The 13,275-nt window shown below is 31.8% G+C and overlaps 1 protein-coding gene and 2 long non-coding RNA genes across 3 annotated transcripts in view; all 3 read left to right on the top strand.

Moving 5' to 3' along the window:
• The window catches only part of LOC127718168 (serine-rich adhesin for platelets-like), a 199,855-nt gene that overhangs the window by 174,519 nt on the left and 12,061 nt on the right, over positions 1–13,275 (top strand). The window lies entirely within an intron of this gene.
• On the top strand, positions 1,133–4,943 carry LOC127718172 (uncharacterized). The gene is made up of 3 exons (XR_007989617.1): positions 1,133–1,214; positions 2,783–2,860; positions 4,754–4,943. It is a non-coding gene; the product is annotated as an uncharacterized LOC127718172 (long non-coding RNA).
• Positions 5,720–7,251, top strand: LOC127718175 (uncharacterized). The gene is made up of 2 exons (XR_007989620.1): positions 5,720–5,753; positions 7,020–7,251. It is a non-coding gene; the product is annotated as an uncharacterized LOC127718175 (long non-coding RNA).

Here is a 13,275-nt window from a genome sequence, read left to right as displayed (position 1 = left end):
AGTTTGACATACGTTAAGCGTTAAAGAATTTAAGAAATACAAGATGAAAAGTCTAAAAAAAACAAAAAAAACCCAAAAAAAATAACTTTATAAATGGTGTCATCATGACGTCAAAATTGATACATATAAACATTAAATTTTATTTTGGGTAATCATTGCATCTGTATTTTGCTCAATCACAATCTTTACTACAGTGCGTGCATTGACTACCAAATTTTAGAGTTTTGAGTGGAATGTGTATAATCCATCAATACATCTTTCAGTTACAACTTTATATTGTTAAAAGCTAGTATAACATGTATAAGTCCAATGTTTCCTATAAGCAAATACACATTTGAATTGCAGTTAAACACCAAAATGTGGCTAAACATCGTAATGCTATGATACAATTGACTCTGTCACCAGTGTCTAAAACATAGTTAATAACTTTTAGTCTCAAACGGTCATTTTGATCTTACCATCATCTGGAAAATCCAAATTTGAAAACATTAAGTACCGTAAAGATTTTAAGTAAACTTTCAGATATTTTCTTGTTATGAATTCAGGACTGTTAAGACATTTTTCATGTAGTCAATGCAATACTGTTCAGTATCTTTTCAGATAATTATGCAAGTAGTTGTGTACAGGTAAATAACAACTACTGAAAAGTCCGAACAAAGACTGACCATATCTTAATTAACTGCAAGCGAATTGTCTGAATATGTACTTAATTTAGCACACTTGTTAAGTTTGAAAGTCGACCAAAAACTGAACGTAACTTATCAATTGATAATAAAGCCTTTTAAGAGCTGTTCAGATCAAAATGACTGTTTCAGTTCAAATTTGGTTTCGTTAGTGATATACTTTTGGCAGGAAAATATTTTGTTAATGCGACTTAACATACCTTAAAAAATATTGGTCTTTAATTGAAATATAACAAAGCTTCATATTTAAGGCAAAATTAAATTAAGACCTTCCTCGTCTAACTATTTACATTATAATTATTACTCTTTATTTTCATGTAAACATTTTTATAAGCTTGTGACAAATAATTATAAAAAAAAAATGAATGTGAATATAAATATAAAATTATATATAAACAAGAAAAAAGCTAAGAGTGTCCTGTGATAAATTTGTTTTAGTTGGTACAGTCAAGTGAAGCTTCAACGACATCCGAAAAGGAGACTGAAGCACTTACATCTGTACGCCAATATTATGCCTTTGTAATAAATGGGGTAAGTTTTCTGTCCTTTGGTCGGGTTGTTGTCACCCATTCCATTCTCAATTTTATGAATCAGTACTGTAACAGACATTTTCTTCAGTGTTTCGTTGATATATGATCTTATAGATAACAATATTTATAAATATCTACCAAACCGAATAATATCTGCGCACTCTATTAGATTTGTCACTTCAGCACAATGGCAATAATTGATAACTGTAAGTCTTATTTAGAATTTTTTTTTGTCATCAATGTCAAATTTACATCCTTCTTTGTTATTATTAGAATAATTTGTATGTTTGTTTGAATTTTTTAGTGAGTTGTGTTGTATGTTTCTAATGTATGTTTACATAGTTGTCGCAGCTGGATATCAATTATTGTCATAATAACCTATAATGTCTGTTTGGGTTGGTAATCTAATTTTGTCAATATAACGGAACTATAAACAACTGCTATAAAAGTTGAATGTTTCGCTAGCTATAAAACAGGTTTAACCTACCACTATTTTCGGAAAATACCTGTACCAAGTCAGTAATATGCAGAAGATTTTCATGTGTTCCGTTGATTGATAGCGTTTAATTTTGTCAGTTTTTATGGAATTCCCCTTTTTTTTTAATTTGCCTTGGAGTTCGGTATTTTTGTAATACTTTCATATTATATTTAAGATCTTAGTTTTACAGTTTTTGCAATTAATGGCTTTTTTAATTGCATTGTATCTTTTGCTCATATTAATTATTAAATGCTTTGTCTTAAACACAAGTAATTTGTGATTGTAATTTAATCAATGGCAATTGGTATATATCTCCATCCGTGATCTGATTGTAATACATATCATGTGTCCATGCTTTGTTTACGAGGAGAATAATTCTTGTAAGTAATGCGTGGAAACCAGTCTTGTATTTTTATCAAATAAATCCAATAACCGTTACTATTATTGATATGGGTCACGGTTGTAGAGGCTTGATCATATCCAACTAAAAAGCATACGTTTTAAATTTATTTTTGATATATAGCTTTTTCAATCATCCATCGATCAATACAATATTATATTGGTGTCTCGGAAAGATAATTGTTGCATTGAAAACGGTATAAACTTATTCTCTATGTAATTCATATATTTGATTAATATTGTTGTACTGGCAAGATGAAATCACTCGTTTCAAAAATAAAACTTACGTAGTCAGGGATGCTTCTTTCTTTATTGTAAAAGAAAAGTACAGTTAGATAGCACCAGAATATATTGTATGACAGTGATTCAAATAAATCTTTTCTTCTTAGGAAACAAAAATCATCACGCAATAAATCAATGACCAAACATTTACTGATTAAATTGACTGATTGAATTAAAAACAAAATACATATGAATAAAACTAATTATTACAATCAGATGCAAAAAACAACATAGTTATAAATTGTTCTAATGAGCATGCACTGTTGGAACGAAAGATGAAAATTCCAACAACCGATACTGATCTTTTATTAAATCAAACATTTTAAATGCTATTTTAAAACTGGGTGTAAATATACATGCTCATTACAACTGGGTGTAAATATACATGCTCATTACAATAAACATTTCAGATGGATGCTATGTATAAGAATATCCAGACGTCAGATTATACAATATCGGTCTTATTTGCTGGGATAGTTATATCACAGGTATATTTGAAATTAAATTTTCAGGGTTTCAGTATAGATTAAACGATAGGTTTTAGCCCGATTTAATTTGATCATTGGGATTAATTGTATCGATCGAAGGATCGGATGTTGTTATTTTTTTTTTTTTTTTGGCTTTATGTTTCTTGCTAAACTTTCTGATTGAATCATTCTCATTAAAATCCTTAAAGTATTATTATATTAACCATTATCATTTCCCTAACATCAAATAAGCACTGATATTCTAAACAAAAGACTTCACCATGGCACAAAAAATGACAAAAAGACAAACAACAGTCTAAAAAACGTCCGAAAACAACAGGTTGAACAAAACTTACCGAACTAAAACTTTGGATTAACCAAGGTGCTACGGAAAGTAAACAGCTCCTGTTCCACTTGTGGCAACTGTTGTTTTGCTAAAGGCAAATACGAGGTTATGAGTTACATTTCAATGGTAAGGCACTTTTGATGCTACATTCAAAGCAGGAAGTATGGCTATTTGAACTTTATTTTGTGTACACGAGTGATAACTAGCCGAGGATCATTTGACGTGATTTGCAGGATGAATGAATAGACAGTCAAATCCGGCTATGGGTATAAAATATGGGGTACATTTTGGGCGAATTGAAGAAATAACCCTTTATCATTGTCTGAAAGTGACCCGTTGGAAACAGAATGTTCTTATCAGACATCCTCTGAGTAACATCTTGCTCTTTCGACAATCTTAATTTATTACAAAACCAAGGGCATAATACATTCTACGATAATTTATATTTTATTTTATGTGTTCTTCTACTTAATATACTTTAAAGATAATTGCAGTAAATGATAAAATTTTGAATATGACACGTACACGGCAAAATTTGCTCACGTGAATTTCACATGAATCTCACATGAAACTTATGTGAAAAATTTCACGTCAGATTAACCTCAAACGAGCTTATAAATGAATCTCGAATGAAAATTTTCATGTTAATTTTTCGTGAATTGAGATTCACTTGAATCTCACGTGAAATTTTTCACATGAATTTCACGTGAACTTTGCAAATAAAAACATAGGTATTTTCCATGATTTTAATTCAACTTGAAAATTTAGATGTTATTTGAATTCCTTTATTTTAAAAATTCACTTGAATTTCACGCGAAAAAAAATCATGTGATTTTCACGTTAAACTCACATGAACTAATTTCACGTGAGTTTTCATTCGTTTGATGTGTTTGAGTTTTTGATTTTGCCATTCGATTAGGGACTTACCTTTTGAATTTTCCTAGGAGTTCAGTATTTTTGTGATTTTACTTTTCAAGTATAAGCTCGTTTGAGGTGAAAATCCACGTGAATTTCACGAGACATTTACATGAATTCATGTGGAATTGATGTGAGTGAAATTTGCCTGTGTACCTCAAATTTGTATACATGAGAGCAAAGCGATAGACAGTTCTCATGAGGAATTATACATTATGGCGAATTTACGAAACTTCAAAATAATGTCGACTTAGATTCTGGTTACTTGTACTGAAACCGATCTCATTTTGAAGTTAATAAACGACATACAGAAGCTGATTTATTAGCTGTGATTATTTAATACATATACCGAAGCGTTTCCTAAAAACCCAAAATAAAAGCACAATATGCCAAATTGAGGTGAGAATTCGTGAACAGTTTGATATCTCTTAAATGTGGTTGTACGATGGATCCCTTTCAGTCCCCAAAGAAAAATTGCCACCAGTCTTTAATGATGAAGATACAATGTATATGCGACCGCAAACCTAGTAATTTAGTTTGTCGTGTTAAAAAGAATTGACTTTTTTTTTTCTACCGTAGAACTGGGTCAACTTTTAATAAATCAGGATAGCCTATAAGTTTTAAGTTATAATCAAATTTATTTCTTTAAACAGACGCCAAATGACGCCCCATGGACTGAAAGTATTAAGAATACCGCTGTATCACCATACACAGTTGATTCAGGAGAATGTTTGAACAAATTTACTGCATGGATTAATACAAATTCATCACATTTACCAGAAAGAGACCATACTATGTTATTTACCAGGTACCACCTACCACTACATTATTTTAACTCTTTCAATTTATAAGTTTCATCACTGGTACACATTATCAGCTAGATTAATATTTTCATTGCACCTCATCGATGAGATTTCTTAAATGTAAATGTTACTTACAAATCGTATATTTTATTTTTTAATTATATTTTATAACTTATAACAATGTCCAGTGTTTAAACTAGTATCCCATATGTCATAGAAAATTAAGTAAATAATTGGAATTTGCAATTAAAAAACAACTTATACATTGAAAAAGCTGTATTAACTTTTTTTATTAGGATGTGCATTTACAAAAGAGAGAGACGGGGGAGTAGGGGGATACATAACTTATAAGTCGAAGAAAAACTGACAAAGCTTTGCAAAATTGGCCCAAAACACTACAGAAAAAAATAAAGATTGGACGGCACATGTAAATTGTTTGATAAATAGATAACAAAGGACCATTGGTGACAAACAGGACACAATATAGGCATAAAACAAAATGTTAATTTACCAATTTATTTGAACTGTTCCGACTTCTTTTAACCTTTCAGTAAACTTTAAAGCAAAACTTGTATTCCGTTCTAGCAAAGTGCGATTTTTCTGATTTCAAATATTTTAAAATAATGAACTGTTAAAGTTGTTTGAATTCATGCAATTAAGATAACTAACAGGCTAAAGGTTTTAATATGTAAATGCATGTTGTATAGGGGAATCCACTGTTACAAAAGTAGTATTCTTGCTGTAATAAATTTGTATGATATCAATGAGATAAAACGATACGTGTTTCAATAAGATAGACATTTATTTTGTAGGTATGACTTATCATATCGGGGATCAACTTCAAATCTTGGTATGTATAAAGGAGAGTTATGAAATATTGTAGGAATAAATAGTAAGTCGGAGCAGTTTAAGTTAACTCGGCCACTGACTTACACATTATTACAGCACTGAGTCGATATGTCTGCTTGTTGACTATCAGTCCCAAAGGGTATCTTCAGCTCAGTAGTCAGTTCTCCAGAACTGACATGATTTATAAAATTGTCCGTTTATTGATTTCTAAATCATTAAGAAACTAAGGTTTCAACTCCTTCATGCGAAATAATTTTTGAAGGATTTTGTCTTTTATCTTTAGGTCCTTATTGATCATTTAACTTTTCAAGTGTTTCGATTCTTACAAAAAAAGGTATAATATCAAAAAACCGAACTCCGAGGAAAATTCTAAACGGAAAGTCCTTAGGCAAATTGCAAAGTTAAAAGCTCGAACACCTCAAACGAATGGATAACAACTGTCGTATTCCTGACTTGGTACAGGCATGTTCTTGTAGATAATGGTAGATTAAACCTGGTTTTATAGCTAGCTAAACCTCTCATTTGTATGACAGCCGCATACAATTCCATTATATTGACAAAGTTGTGTGAACAAAACAAACAGACGCAATAGGTAAAAATGTCAAAAATCGGGGTACAGCAGTCAACAGAGTGTTATAATCTAAATCACTATAAAAACAAACAAATCTGTCAACAAAGAAAAACAAAAAGGCATATAGACAAAGCACATTATCAAAAACGAATGACATGAATAAAAAAAATTACCATGGCACAATAACACAATGACGGGATGCATAAGTACCGAGCCCCGTCAAATGAATATAACCAATTATATACTTAGCAGTAAAAGCAATAAACCATTGGCTTTCAAATATTCGGATTTGAACATTTGATAAGGTGCTTTCGGTCCGAGATTTGCTTTTTGTCCGGTTTTGTTTTTTGTCCGATAATTTTGCTTTTTGTCCGACATTTTTGCTTTCTGTCAGTGGCTTTCGGTCCGTTTTGCTTTTTGTCCGATAATTTTGCTTTTGGTTTGACACTTTGGCTTTTTGTCTGTTTCGCTTTTTTGTTCTACTTTTTTCCTTTTAATACAAATTAAATACAAACCTTATTTCTATAAATGAGTGGTACATGGAGTATCTATTTTATATACTAATCTGATCAATATGTTCTGAGTTTGCCGCTGGTAAAGTCAAGCATGCTTTAAGTAACCATACGCTTTGATTAAAAATAATTCATCATAAATATTTAGACGATCGTTGCAATACGTCTATCTTTATATTTGAAGGAAATTTCGCCGGAGAAGAAAGCCACAGGATGCGAAACATAGGAATTCAAATCCGGCGTTACTATCTTTCGTTGTAATTTTTGTCTCGCCTGCGTCGAAGGTAGCGGAATGCTAGACTAAGGAATTGCTTTTCAGGCGACGACAATTGTTCAGTTTTCTGCTTAAGTTAAGTTTGATAGGAACTACTTGTGATAGATGATTGTTATTTGATATAAAGTTGCATTACAATCAGTACACATCAGTTTGACGACTATTTTGAGGCCTTGCCTGCTAGGTCATGGTCCAGTTGTTATGATATTGTAACTATCATGTTTATTTATCTTGGCCTAATTGGTTTTGTTTGGTCTTTTAAAATGTATTATTTGTTACATAATACGTATAGTTGTTTAACAAATAATATTACAGATTTCCGGTGTTACCACTTCAAACACCTGTTTGAAACTATAGATCCTTTTACACAGAGACATATATGAACGTTAAAATACTAAATCCCTGGGATATGTTTTAGTTGATTTCAGTCTCTGATGCATGATGTTTTATTATTAATTGTTTTGGCTTTTAACTAGCTGTCAGTAACTGCAAGAACTCTTAAATCATACTTTCTTTTTAATTTGACCTTTTTTTAATGCTTTTTTTTATTTAATGTTAACATGGATCTTGTCTATATACCAGCTTTGATTATTTGGTATTACTACAAGTTTTCACTTATTCGTACTATGAACATCAAAATTAATTCATTTCTCCTTAAATTCTAGCAGCTGTACAGGAAGTTTTATCTAGCACTTATTGTATAGTTTTATTGTTGATATTCACCCCATATGTACCAAGTGTTAAATTAGTTTGATTGATATTAAAGAAATTTCTTGGTATTCCTAAACGGAAGATTTTATACACACAGAAGAAGTATACTTAACAAAAAAATTATTTTCATTTACCTTTCAAAAGTGATGATTTTCTAAATATTGTTTAACATTTCACAATGGTATCATACTTTAACTTTGTTTCAACCTGTTTATTTACTTTTGACCTTAATTATTTATCCCTTATAATTTTATCAACTATGTAGTTGCATTCAGGTATCACAAATCAAATTTATTCGTTCATTGTGTGTTAATTTACGTTTTTTGATTGAGTTAAGCCTTCCAATTGATATTTTATAGTGTGCCTTTCTATGTTGTGATGTTATACTATTGTTTCAGAAGAGGGACGAATGATACCAGAGGGACAGTCAAACTCATAGATCGAAAACAAACTGACAACGCCATGGCCAAAAAATAAAAAGACAAACATATAAATAAAAGTACAGATGACACAAGATAGAAAACTAAAGACTAAGCAACACGAACCCCACCAAAAACTGGGGGTGATCTCAGGTGCTCCGGAAGGGTAAGCAGATCTCAGAAAAGGGAGAAGGTTTGGTACCATTAAAACGTTTAGTCCCGCTGCTAATGTTTGCACCTGTCCTAAGTCAGGTATATGATGTAGTTGTCGTCTGTTTTTTGTAGTTCGTACGTGTTTCTCGTTTCTCGTTTTTATATAGATTAGACCGTTGGTTTTCCAGTTTGAATGGTATTACACTAGTAATTTTTGGGGCCCTTTATAGCTTGCTATTCGGTATGAGCCAATGCTCCGTGTTGAAGGCCGTACCTTGACCTATAATGGTTTTCTTTTATAATTGTTTCTTGGATGGAGAGTTGTCTCATTGGCACTCATACCACATCTTCTTATATCTATATACCACATTCTAAACTGTTCCACTCTGTTATATCCTTCTTCAGCGATATCTTTTTCTATATAACGGCACAAAATTTGCATCATGAAACCGTTGAAGTTTTTCATTTAAATCTTGAAAGGTTATATTACCTATTCAATGATCATAAACTGGACAACATGATCATTCGTATCCATACTTAAGAATAATGAGATATTTCCATCAACCCCCTATGGAAAAATTTACCGTCATATTGGTCAATAAAACTGGAAGTTTAATCGTGCAATTGTTTAAATTTATTTCAGATTGTTCTCAAATCAAACATTTTTTTAGAACAGTGCCTGTCTGAATATATTTTGCGGGTAACAATAACTGCAGGCAACCATTAAAAAAAATGATATTATTGTTACTTCCAATTTCCGTATGGAATCAGGTCCCTGTCTGAAAATGCTTTAGGTAAACAATCACGGAAATACAATGATTATTTCTTATTGCTCTTTTTGACCAGTAACGGTAGCCAGTTCCGTTATAAAAATAGGAAGGGCTGTTTTCGATAGAGAGTAACTCATTTGTAAAAAACAAGTGCACACAATCGATGTTACGATTAGAATAGTAAGATAAAGAATTTAGGCCGTCTCACGTATGACTCAATTACATACATGTACGTCGAGCGAGTTGGTGCACATCCACTCTATTTCTTTGCTCATTCGGTACACTTAAATTGTACGATCGAGTCTAACTTACTTTTTATACGACTGCAATGTTTGTGTTCGTATTATGTTATGGAGATGTCTGCATCGTCGTAGTCCGAAGACATTTGTCGTCAGAAGACATTTTGGTTTCCAAACAATAAATTGAGTATAAGTGAATGGATCTTTATGAAATTTTACCACAATGTTCCATACTTCGAAAGAAAAAAACAAATAACCCAAGTTTGACAAAAATGAAGGAATGAACCATAACAATAAGATGTTGTATAATTGCCAATGAGGCAACTTTCCACAAGAGACCAAATGGCGTTGACTAAAGCAACCATAGCTATGTTGCTGTACGTATAAAAGGCCAAAAATAACAAGAAAACACGATTCAAAACGAATTTGATAGACAGACAAAAGACAACTGTTGAATTGCAGGATCCTAACTTTTGACACGCTTATATAATACTAGCATGAGTCGAGGTTACACATGTTTTCTGGATACAAACCCCCCTCCTCCCTTTATCTTGAAAATTGGTGTAACTCTTCCGAATTATTTTTAAACTTTAGGGCCTGTGTGGCCGAGTGATCCAAGTAGTTCATCGATAGTAATCACTAGCGTGTCAATACTGAGGTTGTAAGTTTATGCTGATGTGCTCAACTGTAATTATTATTTACTAGGGTTACATGTTTTGCTGCAGAAAATCGATAGTTCTATTACTACATCACATATACACATTTTTATATCGGACATAAAGCAAAATCATCGAAAAAAACAAAACGGACCGAAAGCAACGGACAAAAAGCAAAAGTATCGGACCAAAAGCTAAATAATCGGACAAAAAGCAAAGCGGACCGAAAGCAACGAAAAAAAGCAATAGTGTCTGACGAAAAGCAAAATTATCATAAAAAAAGCAAAACGGATCGAAAGCAACGGACAAAAAGCAAAAGTTTCAGACAAAAAGAAAAATTATCGGACAAAACGCAAAACTGGACAAAAAGCAATTGTCGGACAAAGAGCACCGTATCAAACGTTCCTGATGAAGATAAATCCAGAAAAGAGTTTCGGACGCATGAAGCTAATAAATTGTAGCTTTAATTTCTTTCACATCTAATTAAACCTGAAGGACTTGGATACTTTTTTGTTAATATAATGAGTGAAAAGCAACATCTACACTGACAGAACTATTTTGCCAGACTGAGTGCATTTTTACTATTGGCGTTATGAATTCGGTTGTAAGAATTTGTTATTATGACGCTATTCAATAAAATAAGACTTTAAGTGTAACATTGGAAGTATGAAATAAATTTTATGTACACATTATATTACAGATCTACATTGAAAATAATATAATTTCAAGGAATAAACTTTAATGAGACAGTTACGTAACTGCATATTTGCCTGAATCTCAGAATTACACCTCCATAATTAAATAATAGGTATAGAGAATCTGGTATAAAACCTTGGAATAAAAAAAAAAAGAAAAAAAAATAGAAAAAGAGGAAGAATAAGGACAAAAAGAATGGAATAACAAAAAAAAATTATTAATTTGGGGATGAGTGATATCGTTTTTCTTCAACTTTATTGGGCCTTTTATTCTTTTTTATCCGAGCGTCACTGATGAGCCTTTTGTAGACAAAAGCACTTTGTTATTTTTCTATAGATGTTAGCCTACCAGTACATGTGGGATTGTTTCATTATTGCTTAAATCAAACGAATGCGTTATCGGTGTTTTCCTTTAAATCTCTTATTAAAAAAGAACCATTATTCATCTTATCTTAACATTAGCACTTTACATCGAGCAAACCTACAAACTTTGAATTATCTACATGGTTTGAGTTAGATATAAAAATCTATAATGTTCTCTCCCCTAAAAAAAGTGATTAACAGAAAGTGGCTATTTACAGTGTAACATCACGGGTAGTAACGTCGACATATTAAGGAACATCAAGTACAGTGATTTTGTCATAATTTGGGCGAGTTGGACATGGCTGAAGGGTTTTAAATGACAAACAATGACACAATATAAAAATTCAGATTTTTTGCTAAATGAACTTCTAAGCATGAAGTTTAATTCGAATTTGTATCATATAGTTCATAATCTGACACAGAATAACGTTTGCGCATATTTAAAGATTACTGACAATTCATTGTCATGGTTTACTTCAGTAGCGTCATGGTTTAGTAAATGTTCGACATGGTTCAGTTGTGCTATCGGTGCTCATTTGTTTATTGGCAGAGGACGCCGGAGGGCCTGGAGATAACCACTGACTTTTTCGCGTTTAATCTTTTCTATTCTATTTTGCGGCAATATAATGTCGCCATTTTCTAATGGTGTTGTTTTGTATATGTACGAATAGATCTAAGTTTCACATATTTTCGTTGATTTTCTACTTGCGAATATGAAATATGAATCGCTCTACAACATATACCGTTAACAATATATTTAAGATATTAGCGTCATAGAATACGCATGTATAAAAAATCAGGATGATAATATACTAATGCGTTTCAATGGTAACTTTAATGTCGTAACTTTCTTTAGAGGTCACATCAAGTCAGAACTGTCTTTGTTTTTCGTCCGCTGACTGATAGGTTTTTTGCTGTTTGACATTTCGTCACGAGATATTACGATCCCAGTAGTCAACACTCCTGCACTGACATTGGATATCAGTTATACAGTCATTTTCTGTAATTTACCATTAATAAAAAAAGAAATTTCTGCTCATATGCATAAATGTATGGAATATTTGGTTTTCATTGCTCTTCAAATTTTAATCATTTTTTCCGAATGTTTAGATGTGGGCACCATCGACGAGTCACATATCCAATTTGTTTTAGATATTCACGAAATAAGGATTTTGATGGGGACTTGTGCAGCTTAGTTTTATAATTGTCCTCGACTAGCTAGGTTGTATGTGTTTAATTTATTCACAACTTTATAGACTTGATGCGATTAAGAGATTGACATATTGTATAGACAACTGTCTTTTTATTAAAGACTGTATGGTGCCCTTTCGATATCGTTTGAATAGTTTTGTTTTTGGGTTACTGTATCATTGGCGTATAACGCCAACATCTTCATTTATTCACCATAGACATAATCTGGTTGAAAAAAGACATCATATGTAAAGAAAAATAATATGATTAGCTGCTACACTTTGCAATTTTGAATAGACGTATTTAACCTTTTGAATAGTGATGCTGCTCACGGTATCTGTAAACCCCCGACAGAATCCATCGTTGACATACGGAAAAAGATTCTTGGTGAAACAGAAGCAACGTTTTCTGTTTTCGTAATTAATTTTGTCGAATATCACTTCAAAAGAGCTGTGGCTATATAAATTCTATCGTAGGATACACATGAAAAGTAAATATATCCTACGTACTGTTTGCCTATTACGCTCGCCAAATTTGGTTAAAAAAGTTTTCTTTTCCTTTTAGTAAATTATTACTTTTTTTTTACAAGCGCTGGCTTCAAACAAACTAATAATACCAAGGTGAACCAAACATTTACGAATTTGAATCTAAACCATGACAAATTTGATCAAAACATTGACGAATTTTTACACACTTAACTAAACCATGCTAATCGCTTAACCAAACCATATTTATTTCGATATTTTGCCTATCATGCGTTTATTTCTTAAAATTTCAATGTACATCGTTTGACTAACAATTTAGATTCAAACATTTTTTTGCTTTTTTTTTTTTCATTTGAAAAGAACTGAGGTAATCGTTCTGGTAAGTAACCTAACCAAACCGTGACCAGCTGAATTGATCCATAACAAAATCACTGTATACAATGATCCTCGCTTGACGACGTTATTACCCGTGAACATGTTTCTT

This window comes from Mytilus californianus, unplaced genomic scaffold (genome assembly GCF_021869535.1).
Source record: "Mytilus californianus isolate M0D057914Y unplaced genomic scaffold, xbMytCali1.0.p SCAF_10, whole genome shotgun sequence".
NCBI classification, from domain to species: Eukaryota; Metazoa; Mollusca; class Bivalvia; order Mytilida; family Mytilidae; genus Mytilus; species Mytilus californianus.
This window is presented reverse-complemented; position numbering and strand designations above follow the sequence as displayed.